This window comes from Oreochromis niloticus, linkage group LG7, assembly GCF_001858045.2.
Source record: "Oreochromis niloticus isolate F11D_XX linkage group LG7, O_niloticus_UMD_NMBU, whole genome shotgun sequence".
Lineage (NCBI taxonomy): Eukaryota > Metazoa > Chordata > Actinopteri > Cichliformes > Cichlidae > Oreochromis > Oreochromis niloticus.
The window spans coordinates 32,417,275-32,432,327 of record NC_031972.2 but is presented as its reverse complement, the minus strand read 5'-3'; the positions used below and the strand labels follow the sequence as shown (position 1 = coordinate 32,432,327).

At 39.2% G+C, this 15,053-nt stretch overlaps 1 protein-coding gene across 1 annotated transcript in view; it reads right to left on the bottom strand.

The window, feature by feature from the left end:
- rab27b (RAB27B, member RAS oncogene family) overlaps positions 1 to 15,053 on the bottom strand; it is a 61,871-nt gene that overhangs the window by 29,872 nt on the left and 16,946 nt on the right. The gene's annotated exons all lie outside the window — the stretch shown is intronic.

The window sequence follows — 15,053 nt, the reverse complement described above, 5'->3', positions numbered from 1 at the left end:
CAAAAATCTCCCAACTATAAATGTAAGCCTGACCAACTGACTGGTTTCCTGCTGAGAATGAGGTGTAGTTTTTGAACTTTCCCTTGTTTTTCTTGCTACTTTCTGATTCTGACTCTCCCAGTTTCTCTGTGTAATGAGAGGGTGGGGCTAAATAAGATAGCTCAGGAGACAGACGGACACACACACACACACACACACACACACACACACACACACACCTTATCAGATTAAGTCTATTTTATTTAAGCAGTCTGAATCGAAACAACTGCAATCCCGGGGCACTTTTCATTGTAAGATAAAAGACTGCATGTATCATTATTGTGGAAAAGAACAAGAGCAGAGCAGCCTCAGGTCAGGGAAACCCTGTTGTGTGTGTGTGTGTGTGTGTGTGTGTGTGTGTGTGTGTGTGTGTGTGTGTGTGTGTGTGTGTGTGTGTGTGTGTGTGTGGTTAGCTGTGGCAAAACAGGAAGCAGGTAAAATAAAAATACATACATACAAACTATACTGGCATGGAGGAAATGCATTCTTTATTTTCTCTCTCACCTTTAAAACTCACCCAACGACTGAATGAAACAACATACTCCACTTTGCATGAGAGACAGCAGCTTATGAATAGATGTGAACTTCCTCATTTCTCTGAGTCCCAGTCACACAGGCTTAGGGACCGCTCAGCAACCATAAGAGATGTGACAGAAGCAGATGGAAAAAACATACATTGGATACAACCTGGTCTTACACTGTGCATTCTTTTTCCTATCTAACATTAGGAACGCAACTAATGCACCACAGTAGCTTCCTCCATTTCCTCCATGTAAGTGTGAACACTTACATTTTAACATGACAAACTGATTCCATTAATATCAAGCTATAAATGTTGGTCTCAACTGGCGCTCCACTGACCTTAGAAGTTGGACATCAGAGCTTGGCTGTTTTCTAAAAAAGGATAAGAGGATTTGTTTTTTCTCCTAAGCAAGATGGTCATTCATCCATCCCCAGCAATACAACGCAATGACTTTTTTGGGTGCTGCATGTCCATGGATAAAGCCTCATTTCTTTGTGTATGGCTTATTTTATGACTCAAAGAAAACAAACAAAAAAATAAACAAGGATTATTTTTGAAGTGTTAATCAAGCACAACTGACCCACTTTACTTTTACTGCCATCACAAACATTAGCAAAAGAACTAAACTAACAGATGCAGAAAATTAGAAAAGCTCTGTGGAACAGGGCACAAAAACCCTTCTGCTTAACAACCTTTTGGTTTCCAGTTTACCTTCATTCACATTTTACCCTTCATCATCCCAATGTTCATATAGAAAAACAGAGCATCAAGAAAAGAAACAGAACTATAAGAGACATGTTTTTCAGAATGTTCATTAAAAATAAAATAAATGAAATACAATTCAGTCAATCATCACAACTGTAAGAAAGAAATTAACAACAGGATCTTCAAGCTTTGGTGTACAGAAAGCAGATGTGGATAACTGAGTAACCTTCTGAAAATTCACTTTTTTAGAATAAAAACAGCAATATGCTGTCATTTGTACTTTCTCTGCACCTGATGCCAAACTTTAAACATGTTTGACCAAAGAGATTCAGCGATAAAGGCTGAACAGAGAAAATGTGATCTTCTTGGCTCTGAGCTGGTCTGGTGTCTGCTTGTGTCCAGACCCTGAGGAGTCATGCAGCTCATGTTGGTGACCTTTAGGCGACGTTAAAGGCCAGCTACCCACAACACCGACAGTTACCATGACAAAACAAGATCTATCACTGACTCTGGGAGGGAACACAGAGCGTGGGACAGTGCTGTGTTGCATTAAACCATTTAACTCTGTTTTTAATGTTCCACTTGTTATAGATCATTTCATTCTAATGGTCAAATGTCATCATCTGTTATGAAATCCTATTCACTTCTGATTATCTGTTTCTTGCTCACGACTTTTAGGATTCAGTCCTTCAAATGCAGTAAATGCTCGAAAACACTGGGACGCAGGAACAGCATCCATGGTTTTAAATTAAGCGGGGACTCGGCAACTCAGCAATAACAGTTTGAACAAACATCGATGCAAAACTGTAACATAGTCAACATAACCCAATTTCCCTCGGGATGAATAAAGTATGATCAATCAATCAACATGACCGATGTGTCCGTTGCCACATACCGCAGTGGTGTGGTCAGTCTCTTTTTTAAAAAAAAAAAGTTTGCTTTCTCTCTGTATGTTTTTTGCAGTATTATGACAGAAAGTTAAGGCAAATATATACACAAAGTCTGTTTCACTGTGCCCAACATCAGTTCACTTTTCCCTCACAGCTTCCTCAGTGCTCACTTCTTGTATTTTTTCCTCTAAACCTGCGCCATGGACCGGTTTAATGTCAGACAATATTTTCATGGACCGGCCTTTAAGGTGTTGCGGATAAATACAACAAAATAAAATGATACGACCAAGACAAAAAATGTAGTATTTTGTAAATATAATAATAAACGCGAAATATAATTCACTGTAATTCACATGTAAATATAATTCACTGTGTAATTGTGTAACTTTATTAGCAGCGTCCTCCTGAAATGCGCCAACAACATTGAGTGACATCCTCCTCTCTGCCCCTTAATGCTCAACTCTCGCAGCTCCGTACCAAATGACTCACGGACCGGTATCGGTCCATGGCCTGGGGGTTGGGGACCGCTGGTCTAACCAATAAAATACAAAAAAAAAACCCAACAAAAAAAAAAACAAACCCTATTGCCATACACAAACATTCAGGGGATGTTCAGAAGGGATGCTCAAGAAAGATTAAGTGGGGAAGTGAGGTATTTCCAATGATGGCACAATTTGCCTTTTACAACTATTTTTCAACTAAGCCTTGAATACATGATGGTTATTCAGCATCAAGATATTTGCTGGGCATTTACACATTTTTGGTTTACAGTGCTTAGGCTGACTCATCTTTGTCTCATCTGCCCACAATACTTCAAGAAACTTCTTTTTTTGACAAATTACACCAAGGACAGTCTACTCTTATTGTGAAATTCTGTGCTTAACCTTTATAGTAAACTAATTCATCTCCACAACAACTGAGCAGACTCCATCTACAGAGGAAGGCCATGACTTCTGGCAAAAAGCTTCAGAGACCCAGCAAGCATCTACAGCGATGCAGAGGCTGTACCACTGTGTTTTGATAAAAACAGAGCTTAGTGTGAAGCATTTCCAACATCTTCTATTCTAAACTGTCAGTAGTGACTAAAAGATGGTTGCACATACAAGATGCTACATTACAAGATTACATGTCTCAGAATGCCTTAGTGTCTCCCTGGAAGTCCAAGAAGAGGGGGTTCCACACATCTCTGTGTGCCCCATGAAAATGGTGAAAATGATGCACACATGAATGCATGGATGGATTTTGTATTATTTAATATAAAAGGTAGATGCTGCCTCGCCCCTCCCCTCCAACTGGCAGAACAATGGCCTTATTATCAATAGCCTGCTTTGCATAAAAGCATTTTTTTTTTCTTTCATATTTCATGCTGATATAAGTGCTGTATGAACAGTGACTGACAATTACATTACAAGGCACTCAAAGGTAGTCTCACTCATATTGGAAGTCAATATGGCAGCAGTAGCGGGGGTGACATCACTTCATGTCATGTATAGTTCAGCCTTTTCATTCTTCTCCACATGATTTGTTTAATAAGAAAATGCACTGAAGCCAGACTGACACATAAAAGGCCACTGCACCAAACAATAGAGCTACTGAGACAAACTCTCACATCACTGAATCAGTTTACTGAGCACCAGTTTTACTTAATTCTGATTCTAAAGCTCAGAGTCCGATATATTGGTTGACAGATGCAGAGTCTTTTTAACAGAGCATAATGCGGCAAGAAGATCCTAGTTTGAATCCAAACTAGGCTAGGGGCTTCCTGTATGGAGTTTGCATGTCCTTTATGAGCCTGTGTGGGTTCTCAACAGATACCCCAGCTTCTTCCCGTGCAATTGGTGATTCTATGTTGGTCGTACGTGTGAATTTGAGTATGGCGGTTTGCCTGTCCCTATATGTTAGATTGGCATCAAAGTATACCATCTTTACCTTCGACCTATCCTGAACTGGATGAGTGGAAGATAATGATAAATAGTTAGATGGATTAAAAAATATGCATTATGGAAATACAGTCAACACAGTCACTGTAAAATATGACAGCTGTACAGTATTTTACTGTAAAAAAATATAAATGGTAAAATATTGGCAGTTCTGGTCAGTGCATTTTACTGGATTTTTAGATCTTTACAATTGAACGTTGTTAGAAATAATGTTCAAAAAGAGACTAACAGAAAAATACTATAGCATACTATACATATGTAGAGCAGCTTTTTGTTTATATTTAATGTATAAAATGGATTAATGCTTACAGTCTTAAAAAACTGCATTTATCAAGAATGATAAATTACTTTACAGCATGCCCTGTGCTACAACAGCTGTTTCTTACAGGTTATGTATACAGCATGTTTTTAAGAATATTGACTCATGGATCAATGTCAGAATTTTACTTTGGCCAAAAACAGCAACAAACGCTTTTACAGAGGATTTTAAAAATTAATTGATTGTTCCAGATTTAATCTGTGGTATTAAATTCTGTCTACAGACACGATGGGGAAAGATTTCCAATAAACCCATCTCCTTCCACTAAATGTGAAAAGGTCAAACCAGGGAACCAGGTCAAAACCAATCTGCTAAGACTTTGACACGAAGCATAAAAAGGCTCCAAGTCGAGGACAGCAATTCCCACAATTCCCAGTGGACCAGAAAGTAGCTCTTAAAAATTAATTGTCATTGTACTGCATGGCTCTCAGTGGTACGGAACAATGACACACAGCTGTCACCGAGATGGAAATGGGTTCACAGTGCGCATCAAAGCTCACAGAAAAGGCGCACAAACAGCTAGCATCGGTTTAACAGGGTCCACTGGTCACAGAGCAGTAATTACTGCTATCAATTCTGACAACAGAATGGTGAGAATACTGTGAGTCTGTGTGTGTATGTGTGTAACTATATTCCATAAAAATCTGACACAGAACAGACACAAATCGCTGCTGTCTCAAACATTACTGCAACCTGCAGCAGAAACTGTTCCCCAGGTCTTCATCTGTCCAATCGAATCTACCTCAAACATCTCTGTCAGGCGTGCAGCAGACCCTCTTTATGTCACCAACCAAAACCAAAGTTTGACTCTGCCCTCACATTTTTGTGAGAAAATATAAAATATGCTAATCCAACAGCTGCTTTTAAAAAACAAAACAAAAAACAGATTTTGAACCCATTTGCAGGAACAGCATGTGTAGAGCTTCAGCCTCTGGGTGGGGAGCTTCCCTGTAAAACAGATGACTGAAAACTCGGATGGTGTTGCTAGGAGACATGATGTCAACCTAGAACATGTCGTAGGCCTACACTACAATACCGAAACAAGACAAGCCACCCCTCTCCAAGTTCCACCTATGTGGTTAGTTGCACATGTTTATGATTTAAGGGAATTTTCTCATTATATGACAGCAAAGCTTAAAGAAAGGAACATTTTTACCAGCGCACAAATGTCCCAATTTAATTTTCATGACATGAACATCAAGGTAAAAAGAAATCACAATATCAATAATTACTGAAAATTTGGCATAAAAATATATTTTACATTAATGTAAAATTGTAATAAGGTGAATATAAAAAAAAAATAGCTGGTTAAACTAGTATGAGCTAGTATCACTGATATCAAGCTAGTTAAAGATGTTAAACCACAAATAATATAGGATTTTCATATAAACTATTAAGTCAACTTTATTAATAAAATAAAGCATGTATCCATTTATTAATATTAACAAGCCTTTTAGTAACAAACATTTAAGAAGGTCATCTTTACTATGGAACCAGCTTTCAGTTTGGATTCGGGAGACAGACACTATCTGTACTTTTAAGATTAGGCTTAAAACTTTCCTTTTTGCTAAAGCATATAGTTAGGGCTGGACCAGGTGACCCTGAATCCTCCCTTAGTTATGCTGCAATAGGTGTAGGCTGCCGGGGATTCCCATGATGCATTGAGTTTTTCCTTTCCAGTCACCTTTCTCACTCAACATGTGTTAACAGACCTCTCCATTGAATCACACTTGTTATTAATCTCTGTCTCTCTTCCACAGCATGTCTGTTATCCTGTCTTCCTTCTCTCACCCCAACCGGTCGTGGCAGATGGCCGCCCCTCCCTGAGCCTGGTTCTGCTGGAGGTTTCTTCCATTTAAAAGGGAGTTTTATTTCCCACTGTTGCAAAGGTGCTTGCTCATAGGAAGTTGTACGATTGTTGGGTTTTTCTCTGTATGTATTATTGTAGGGTCTACCTTACAATATAAAGCGCCTTGAGGTGACTGTTGTTGTGATTTAGCGCTGTATAAATAAAACTGAATTGAATTGAATATTATTATACTGAAATCTCTGTTGACCAACTAGTAAGTAGGTGGAAAGGGGAAAACAATGGGTCAGTCATGCAGTCTCTATTACAGTCACATTAAAACACTGCAGGAATGTCCTCTCCTATTTAAAGATGTGAACCCAGGAACAGACTCAGCAAAACACAACAACCAAGTGATTATTACAAACTGAACCAATCTGACAGCTTGCGGGCGAAGGGTGACCTGTTAAAAACACAAATTTTGCCCTCTTGCTAAAAAACTGCAAAGTTCAGTGTTTGGAGGTAAAATGTAACCTGTTAGTAGTACAACTTATTGGATATGTGTAGACGCCTCTGTCAGTGCGCCCCAGGGCAGCTGTGGCTACAACGTAGCTTGCCATCACCAGTGTGTGAGTGTGTGAATGGGTGAATGACTGAATGTAGTGTAAAGCGCTTTGGGGTCCTTAGGGACTAAGTAAAGCGCTATACAAATACAGGCCATTTACCATTTTTTCACTTTGGCAAGACATTTTGGTATTACATGAAATTAATTGTATACCACTATGTGTTATTTTTCAACATGGAGAGTGGTATGCTCTTGGGGTTCTGCCATGCTAGCGGGTTGGTTCTAGGTAGGACAAGGTTGGTTTGCAAGTTCTCTCTACTTTAAGTCAGAGTGAAATGACAGTGTGTGAATGGGTGGATGATTGAATGTAGTGTAAAGTGCTTTGGGGTCCTTAGGGACTAAGTAAAGCGCTATACAAATACAGGCTATTTACCATTATGCTAACCTTTATTTCACTAAAATTCACCACAAATTCTTAATCATTAATGGCCTGAGATTGATAATAATAGCAAATAGCATTACATTGGGTGAAAACCTTTTTTAGCTTTGAGGGTGAAGCTTGAGAGAAAAAGCTTGAGAACCGGGATGTCAGCCACTGTTTGACATCACAACAAACTGTAAACCGACTGTATACAATAGATGTCTTTTTCTGGATGTCAAAGGTGAAGGCAGAGCAAATTTGTCTTAAACCTGCATTCTTTCTAATGGCCAGCAGGTGGCAACTCATCTGAAGTTGGGTAGTAAAAGTAAAAGACTTTAATACCTCAATAACACCTTGCTGACGACTTTAAGGTCAAAATAGCTAAAGTACTATTTTCTAGTCATCTAGTGGTTATCCTAAAATCATGATAAACCATCTCAAGTTTATGAGGCAAGAGGGCACTGACAGGTGTCTGAGCTTTACGATTCATACTCCGCAGTGTCTCCACAGACTAAAGCAGGGATTTTAATGAGCCACTCACACCAGCAAATTTTCTTCCCACATTCTCCCAGTGTTTGAATGGCATGCTCCCCCAAGGAGGCTTTGAGGTTGTAGAGGGGCTATTTAACAGACTTCTTACCAGTCACTTCAAACATGATTTGATTTTAAGAGAACGAGCACTGCTTCTGGTTGTGAAAAGTTGTGTCAGTGTGTAAGTGTCTTAAAACCTAAAGTTAAAGAGAAGTCAGATTCTATAGAAATGTATAAGAAAATGAGCCTAATACTCACTCCATCAATTAACTCTACGAATACTTTGCTGGTAAGTTTGTCTCAAATGCTAGTCTTACATCTTGTTAAATACAGCATGAGCTCCTTTTGTAAATTATAGTTCCATTGAGAGTGAAACAGACAAGAAAGCAGATATGATTATTGGCATGGTTACCTTGTAAATGACTGTCACTCAGTTTCTCAGTCCAATCAAACCTTTGACTTGTCAGGTTTACAACAACCAAAACACTCAATTCAAAAGGTCCAAAAGGAAACATTCACAAACCAGCGTGAAACATCAGTTTCTCAACCCATCTTCTTTTCTATATGTTCGCTTTTTTACATATTTATTAAGCAGCAACCACAAGTCACTAGAGAAAAATAAGTATTTGGTGACTGGTTGCAGGAGGCTGCTTGCTGTCAAGTAGGTGATCTTGGTTACAAAAATTTGCGCAATGCAAACCAGAAACAGAGACCATAAAGGTTGTGCCTTACCACTGAAACCAACGAATTTTAAAACCTTACTTTGAAGCCGATTTGGTTGCAGTATTCCATGTTGCATTTGGCTTGATGTTGATGTTGTAAATTCAGTAAAATCATAATTCACGTCGGGAGTAATGACAACGCGGTTATGCCAATCGGAGGTCACTAAAATCAATATTGAATCGGTGTGTAACTTTGCCAAAACAATGTCAGACTCTGTAGTTTTCTCTGGTCCCCTCCCCAATCAGACCAGGAGTGACATGTTTAGCCGCATGTTCTCCTTAAATTGCTGGCTGTCTGAGTGGTGTCCCAGAAACGATGTGGGCTTCATAGATAATTGGCAAACCTTCTGGAGGAAACCTGGTCTTGTTAGAAGAGACGGCATCCATCCCACTTTGGATGGAGGAGCTCTCATTTCTAGAAATATGGACAAATTTATTAACCCCCCCCCAAAATATGACTATCCAGAGTTGGGACCAGGAAGCAGAGTTGCAGTCTTACACGCCTCTCTGCAGCTTCTCTCCTCCTGCTACCCCCCCAAAAACCCATCTCCATAGAGACTGTGTCAGCTCCCAAACAGACAAAAAACAAACCAAAAACCAGCAATAAACAACTTAAACATAAAAAAAATCACAAAGAAAGAACAATACAGTATCCACATCTGAACCACAGAGTAAAACAGTGAAATGTGGATTATTAAATATTAGGTCTCTTTCTTCCAAGTCTCTGTTAGTACATGACTTAATAATTGATCAACAAATCGATTTACTCTGCCTTACAGAAACCTGGTTGCAGCAGGATGATTATGTTAGTTTAAATGAATCAACACCCCCGAGTCATTCTAACTACCAGAAACCTCGAAGCACAGGCCGAGGGGGCGGTGTGGCAGCAATTTTTCACACCAGTCTATTAATCAACGAAAGACCAAGACAGACTTTTAATTCATTTGAAAGCCTGATGCTTAGCCTCGTCCACCCCAGCTGTAAAACTCAGAAACCAGTCTTACTTGTTACCATCTATCGTCCACCTGGGCCTTACACAGAGTTTCTGTCTGATTTCTCAGACTTTTTATCTGATTTAGTGCTCAGCTCAGATAAAATAATTATTGTGGGTGATTTTAACATCCATGTAGATGCTAAAAATGACTCAACACAGCATTTAATCTGTTATTAGACTCAATTGGCTTCCCTCAAAATGTAAAAGAACCCACCCACCACTTTAATCACACTCTAGACCTTGTTTTAACATATGACATAGAAACTGAACATTTCACAGTGTTTCCTGAAAACCCTCTGCTGTCTGATCATTTCCTGATAACATTTACATTTACAATAATTGATTACACAGCAGCGGAGAGAAGACTTTATCAAAGTAGATGTCTTTCTGAAAGTGCTGTAACTAAGTTTAAGAATATAATCCACCCACTGTTATCATCTTCAATGCCCTGTACCAACATAGAGCAGAGCAGCTACCTGAACGCTACTCCAACAGAGGTCGATCATCTTGTTAATAATTTTACCTCCTCACTACGTACGACTCTGGATACTGTAGCTCCTGTGAAAACTAAGGTCTCAAATCAGAAGTACCTGACTCCGTGGTATAATTCTCAAACACGTAGCCTAAAGCAGATAACGGCCCTCCGCAAAGCCAGAACATCTTACTACTCATCACTGATTGAAGAAAATAAGAACAACCCCAGGTTTCTCTTCAGCACTGTAGCCAGGCTGACAAAAAGTCAGAGCTCTACTGAGCCAACAATCCCTTTAACGTTAACTAGTAATGACTTCATGAACTTCTTCACAAATAAAATTTTAATCATTAGAGAAAAAATTACCAATAATCATGCCACAGATGTAACATTATCTACAGCTACTTTTAGTACCATTGATGTTAAGTTAGAAAGATCAATTGGAGAAAAAGAGTCTGAGTTAACTTCAATAATTACTTCCTCCAAACCATCAACGTGTCTTTTAGACCCCATTCCTACAAAACTGCTCAAAGAAGTCCTGCCATTAATTAATGCTTCAATCTTAAATATGATCAACCTCTCTCTAATAATCGGCTATGTACCACAGGCCTTCAAGCTGGCTGTAGTTAAACCTTTACTTAAAAAGCCATCTCTAGACCCAGCTGTCTTAGCTAATTATAGGCCAATCTCCAACCTTCCTTTCATATGAAAAATCCTTGAAAGAGTAGTTGTCAAACAGCTAACAGATCATCTGCAGAGGAATGGCTTATTTGAAGAGTTTCAGTCATGTTTCAGAGCTCATCACAGCACAGAAACAGCTTTAGTGAAGGTTACAAATGATCTTCTTATGGCCTCTGACAGTGGACTCATCTCTGTGCTTGTCCTGCTAGACCTTAGTGCTGCGTTCGATACTGTTGACCATAATATCCTATTAGAGTGATTAGAACATGCTGTAGGTATTACAGGTACTGCACTGCAGTGGTTTGTATCATATCTATCTAATAGACTCCAATTTGTACATGTAAATGGAGAGTCCTCTTCACACACTAAGGTCAATTATGGTGTTCCACAGGGTTCAGTGCTGGGACCAATTCTGTTTACATTATACATGCTTCCCTTAGGCAGCATCATTAGAAGACATAGCATACAATTTTCACTGCTATGCAGATGACACGCAGCTCTATCTGTCCATGAAGCCAGGTAACACACACCAATTAGTTAAACTGCAGGAATGTCTTAAAGACATAAAGACCTGGATGGCCGCTAACTTTCTGCTTCTTAATTCAGATAAAACTGAGATTATTTTACTCGGCCCTGAAAATCTTAGAAATATGGTATCTAACCAGATTCTTACTCTGGATGGCATTACCTTGGCCTCCAGTAATGCTGTAAGGAACCTTGGAGTCATTTTTGACCAGGACATGTCCTTTAATGCACATATTAAACAAATATGTAAGACTGCTTTCTTCCATTTGCGCAACATCTCTAAAGTTAGAAATATCCTGTCTCAGAGTGATGCTGAAAAACTAGTTCATGCATTTATTACTTCCAGGCTGGACTACTGTAATTCTTTATTATCAGGATGTCCTAAAAACTCCCCGAAAAGCCTTCAGTTAATCCAAAATGCTGCAGCAAGAGTCCTGACAGGGACTAGAAAGAGAGAGCATATTTATACATTTAAGAAGGTCATCTTTACTATGGAACCAGCTTTCAGTTTGGATTCGGGAGACAGACACTATCTCTACTTTTAAGATTAGGCTTAAAACTTTCCTTTTTGCTAAAGCATATAGCTAGGGCTGGACCAGGTGACCCTGAATCCTCCCTTAGTTATGCTGCAATAGACGTAGGCTGCCGGGGATTCCCATGATGCATTGAGTTTTTCCTTTCCAGTCACCTTTCTCACTCACTATGTGTTAATAGACCTCTCTGCATCGAATCATATCTGTTATTAACCTCTGTCTCTCAGAAAGGTTCCTTCTCTCACCCCAACCGGTCGCAGCAGATGGCCCCGCCCCTCCCTGAGCCTGGTTCTGCCGGAGGTTTCTTCCTGTTAAAAGGGAGTTTTCCCTTCCCACTGTCGCCAAAGTGCTTGCTCATAGGGGGTCATATGATTGTTGGGTTTTTCTCTGTACCTATTATTGTACGATCCACTGTACAATATAAAGCACCTTGAGGCGACTGCTGTTGTGATTTGGCGCTATATAAATAAAATTGAATTGAATTGATGTTTAGTTAGCAAGTGTCTGCAGTCGCAACAGCATCACACAAACAATGCAAACAAACCAGTCTGTAGGCCTGCAAGACTGGGGCTTAAAGTGAACAGTTTATTATGCAGTAAAAAACTCTGAAGCTTTCTCGATTTCAGGTTATTTCCACACTTGCTAACAGACATGAGTCATTCAGAAAAACACTACAGGGTCTGGTTAGACACACAGTCTCGACTGTTTTTCTGGCAATTTCACAGCCAGTTGATGGCATCAGTTTTTGAAAAAAAACAAAAAAAAAACCTTTTGCATTAATTAGAATCAATTCATCAGTCAAAAAAAACCCTATGACCTTTTACTTAAGAAGGAAGTGGTTAAGAACAACAAAAAAGTAAGCAGTGCAGTGCAGTTAAAAATGTATGAGCCTAGCCTCAAGCAGAGTGCTTGTATGTGTGTGTTGAGCACTGTGGTGTTAGCATTTAGCAGTCAGAATGAAGAACAGATACAGAAGGAACAGTTTAGGATGCAGTCTACTTTGAGTTTTATTTGATTTCTTGAGGACTATAAAATGCCTTAAAAGCTGCTGTTGCTCTTGTGTGTGTTATGAAGTTATTTGCCAGTAGTTCTCTACTAATGGTGTGCATGTATATGAGAGAAAGACATGTTTCTGTCTGCCCGATAACAATAAAAGTCCCGTCAGCTGAATTTCAGCAAGTCACGAGCCCCAAATGAGGAGGAAAAAAAAAATGCAGCCAAGGAGGAAAGAGAGATGAATTAGTAGGACAAGAGGAATAGGAGGGGAAGAAAAAAAGAGAGGGAAAGGAAAGACCAGATGATGTAACAGGAGAGCTAATAGGGCAGGTGAGAAAAAGGTGAGGGAGAGGAAGAGAAATAAAAAAAGATAGAAAAAAAGTGAGACAGAGCATACGGTGTCTGAATGAAGAGGGAACAGGGAATTCACAGGAGAGAGAAAAAAAAATACAAAATCAGCACAGGAAAGAAAAGTTCAAGAGTAGAAAGAGAGCCACAAAACTGTAATGGACAAAGAAGTGTACAAAAGAAACAAGTGAAAGAAAAGATGAGGGAGGTGAAGGACAGAAAATGACAAAACCAGAATGAGCAGTATTGTGTCAAATATCACTTTCAAATCAAATTCATTCACTTATCCAGTTCAGGGTCACCTGGGGGCTGGAGTCAATCCCAGCTGCCATAGAAGGAGATGGAGTATACCTGAGTGCATGACATGGAAGATTTTTAAATATCAGTTATCAAATCGTTTTTCTGGCCAGAGTCTGTCTACTGCTGAAAATCGATTCTAGAGTTACATCAGAGGACATCACAATAAATCAAGACTAGAGTCTGATATTAGAATAATACTAGTTCAAGGTGGCTCAAAAGCCAATAAAGGCCTGATCCATGTTTACATACACCTTTTAAATTTAAATTCATGAACTATTCTAGACTAGGTTTTCAGGACTCACCATTCAAAATAATCCTCATTTGCTTTACACTGGGTCTTGGTTCACCCTCAGTCCAAAATATTCCATTTTAGCTACTTTTCTATCAAGTTCATCCACCTATTCTGATTGGCTGCCCCAACGCAAGCAGAAGTTTTGAACGGCAGGTGGGTGGGGCTACTGTGTGCCTTAGATAAAAAGAGGAAAAGCACAGGTATACTTTGATATTCACAAAAGGTGATCCGTCCATACTAGAGAATGAATAAACTCCTACTAGAATCCACTCCATATGACCTCAGCAAAAAATATAATGCATTCCTCCTCCAAATATTCCACAGAGGAGAATGAATCTGACTGCATTTCTTAGATTTCTGTAAGTGAATCTTAGTTCAGGTAACAGTGGACATCTGAGTATTTATGAATGTGTGACAATGAAGGTTGGAGTGGAAAACACATTAAAGAAAGAGACTTTGTTAATGTGGAACCTTAATAAATAGGAACAAGGAAGAGGAAGAGTAGCATTAGTTGCTACATGCAGCCATTCGTATGGAGCTGGACATCCTAAGCCAGCCTTTGTAAACGCTATCCGACTACAGTCAGAAGAACACAGAAAACAACAATGATAATGATAATAATAATAATAATAATAATAATAATAATAATTTGGAAGCACTAATTATGGCTAATAAAAACCATAAATCCTTCCCAAAGATACAACATGGAAAAAACAGAGGGCCGAAACCTCTTCTTCATCCTCTGAGTGAGCCAGAGAGAGCGCAGTAGGAGGGATGGCAGCAACAGATGTAGCATCGTGACCAGTAACTCTTTGCACTTGGAAACAACTCCACTCCTCTCCTCCTCCTCTTCCTCCTCCTCTTCCTCCTCCTCATTTTCTCTCCTTTCTTCACCTTTTCTCTCCTTCCTCTCCTTCTGCCTCCGTCACCAGGCAACTAGCCTTTCCTCCCTCCCTCAGTTTTATGTCTTTCTCGCTCATCGTTTTCACTCCCCATGCCGTGCAGTAATCGCCCCTGCTCCACACAGTCTACGTACGATATACACTCAGAGCAGGTTGTTGGTTTGTGCTCATTAAGATTCCACAAAACAAAAAAGCACCCCGAGGATCTCTCTTTTATGCCATCATTTCATTTATTTCTGTAAAAGATCAGTAATTTCCCTTTTCAGACGTAGCATGCAGTCCAAGGGGTGTAGCTCACTGTCATCTGTTCATTAGTAGATTACTATATTTTGACGAAGAAATAAACAAAGGAAAAAGATCAAGTAAATATAAACAATAGATATATGTGAGTGACTTTTCCACCAGTAAACACTGCATCAGTTAATCTAGCTGAGCCCAGACTAAAAGTATGGAGCATAAAATGAACAGGAAATATCTCCATTGTGTTTCATTTCCATGTTTTTAATTAATTAATTTTTTAACTCACCAGTTTATTCTTTTAATTAAAAACTATAACGTATTAAATTGTA